Here is a 3,127-nt window from a genome sequence, read left to right on the forward strand (position 1 = left end):
TGGTCGGGCATACAGTTTTAATCTGCCAGGAAGTTTCATATCAGCGCACACTCCGCTGCAGAGTGAAAATCTCATTCTGGAAACATCCCCCAGGCTGTGGCTAAGCCATGTCTCCGCAATATCCTTTCTTTCAGGAGTGCTAGTTCTGCTAGGTTCGCAGGAGAGGTTCTGTAAAGTTTGGAAGGTAGGAGACGAGGTACTGGCAGAAGTAAAGCTGTGAGTTCCGGCCGTGAGTCGTGCTTCGGTAGCTCAGTTGGTAGAGCACTTGCCCGCGAAAGGCAAAGGTCCCGAGTTCGAGCCTCGGTCGGGCATACAGTTTTAATCTGCCAGGAAGTTTTACATTCCAAATTTTTTTTTACAATCATAGAAAATAAAGTTTTTAACGTAAATTACCTTAAATGTCGGATTATATCCGTGTTCTTCGATAATTTCCGCCCCAAATGAAGTCATTTGGAAACAGCCATTGTATTTTTGAGTGTTCGCTAGAAAATGTCGTGATTCTAGTGTTTCGCCATAAAGCAGGGAACGCAATGGCTCTGGTGGCGGGACCACTAATGGCAATGTCACTTTACCACTAAGGCAGCACAAACCAGGCGTTTCACCAGCAAACTTCAATGCGCCACAATGCTGGCAAACAACGTCCATTGGACCAATGCAAACTAAACGATGCAAGCTGTAGTCGATGGTGCAATCATATCGAAACGCTGCTCGATTCAAATCAATACTTGAACCATTTCTTCTTGCACTTCGAAGATTATTCCTCTGTTCATCTGTACGATAAGCTCGACGATTTCTCGTTTCTAATCTAGCCGTTTCACGGGCTGCCTCTCTTTGCTCCACGAATTAAGGCCCTTCTTTGCTCCATCCTAACGCGGCGCTCTTCTCGGGCAATTTCTCGTTCTTCGTCAGATAATTGACTCGCGATATTCCGTTGCCTAATTGCATTACGGCTCCGCTGGGAAAGATTAGATCTTCTAGGACGCGGCATTTTTATTAATAATAATACTGAATATGCACTCGCACAAAACCACATAAAACAATCGAGACATAGACAATAGCTTATCAAGAAAAATCATAGACAACCTATGAAAAGACATTTACACTTTTGTTAACCTGTAGAATAAATCTTTAATTAATTTAATAAATAATTTACACAAATTAATGTCTAAAACAAACAAATATAACAGTACCTACCTGAACTTTCGAGACATTTTACACAAAATAAATTTCTGAACGCACACATAAATAGTTGTTACAGTATTTGACAGGATTGGACAACAAATGTTTGACATGTAATAAACAAATGAGCATTTATTGAAATGATTAAGTATTCATTACACATTTCTGAACGCACGCGTAATATTTTTCAATCTTTTTTTTTAAAAAATACACATAATAGTTTATTCATCCATTTTAAATAGTTTATGAACGCATGCATAAATGTCAATCATTACTTACAGATTTTGACAAAAAAATTTGACAGCTCCGAAACTAAAGAACTTTTAGGGAAAATAACGCATTTTTCAAGTATTCGTCAATTTTTCATTATTTTTAAGATGTATTCTGCTATTCGGGACGGAGACAAATCCAAAAAATCAAAAACAATGAAAATTTTTATTCGTCAATTTTTCATTATTTTAAGATGTATTCTGCTATTCGGGGCGGAGACAAATCCAACAAATCAAAAACCATGAAAATTGGTCCAGCAGATCTCGAGTTATAAGTGTTATAACAAACCCGACTTTGTTTTATATATATAGATGTCATCTTGATGATGCCACACCCTCTTTTCAATGATGTCAGGTTGGTAGGAAATTTATAAAAATACAATGATGGCAGTGGTGGGAAAATATTTAAATTTTTCAGCCAATCAAAGCGTTTAAAAATGCGAGATGGTAGAGGCAGAAAAAATTTTACACCCAATGACAATGCCGTATATTTCTTTGCTAAAGTCAGCCGTATTCAGAAGTGTCCAATTATACTACAGTAAAGACACACACACACACACACACACACACACACACACACACACACATATATATATATATATATATATATATATATATATATATATATATATATATATAATTTTGCGCTGTGTTGAAATGTGTTCTCTCTATCAGGATTCTCGATGTCAAAAAGATATGTAAAGACCGAACACTCTGCCTCATTAGTAAATTCCATCTTTGTTTCTACTTCATATATTACTAAGAAAGGTTTATGTCAAATACTATACCAACCATCTCACTTTTGGGCTTACACATATCTGTGTCATTTACCAAAATACATAAGCACCTAAAATTCTGTCTTATCAGTGTACTACATCATCAGAACAGCAAAAAATTTCCACAACGGTGTTACTGACAGTATTTCCTTAATGAAAAATATGTAAGCACCTACGGTTCTCCCTCATCATTACACTGAAACATCAGTAACAGCAACAAATATGACATTGTGATACAACTTACAGTATTTCCAGCGTCAAAAATACGCAAGCACCTAAAATCCTGCCTTCTCAGTAAATTACTCTCTCCTTTGAAATGAAGTACGATCTCTCCAGGATCCAAAGAACCCAATTTTACATCTGAAAACACACACAGTAATTATGTGGACTGTTTCTAAATCTTTTGAATTTGCGAAATGTACATTTTGTGGATGGCTTTGAACTGACTAAATGTTCTCATGCACAACTTCCCATTCTGCAACTGAGTCTTTCATTTTATTATTTTCAATGGCAAATTGTGAACTTCAAGCAAAAATCCATACTTTTTTAAATTCCTCTTCGATAGATATTTCATTATCATGTGAATTATTGCCAACCACTTTTAGAGCCGGCAAGAAAACTAATCGCTCCATCAATTTATTTGGGAGAGCAATTTTCCAGTGAACAAAATGGATATGTGCTGGTTATTCGTTGCACAATATTTTCCAATAGTAAACTCCATCTCCCTCATCGTAATCATCCTCTTCTGCTTCAGCTTCTTCTTCTTGTTCTTATTCTCGAACATCTCCACTCTCCTTTTTGATAAATACACTGTTTTCTTTGACTTTAACGTCTTCATCTTCTTGGCCTTGGTGTGTCGTCTCCTTTTGGAATAACTCTCCCAATCTCTGCAGTGGCTGAGAT

At 36.6% G+C, this 3,127-nt stretch overlaps 1 non-coding gene across 1 annotated transcript; it reads left to right on the forward strand.

Moving 5' to 3' along the window:
- Positions 1-237: 237 nt before the first annotated feature.
- Positions 238-312, forward strand: Trnas-cga. Its single transcript has one exon. It is a non-coding gene; the product is annotated as a tRNA-Ser (tRNA).
- The last annotated feature ends 2,815 nt before the right edge of the window (positions 313-3,127 follow it).

This window comes from Schistocerca americana, chromosome X (genome assembly GCF_021461395.2).
Source record: "Schistocerca americana isolate TAMUIC-IGC-003095 chromosome X, iqSchAmer2.1, whole genome shotgun sequence".
Classification (NCBI taxonomy): Eukaryota; Metazoa; Arthropoda; class Insecta; order Orthoptera; family Acrididae; genus Schistocerca; species Schistocerca americana.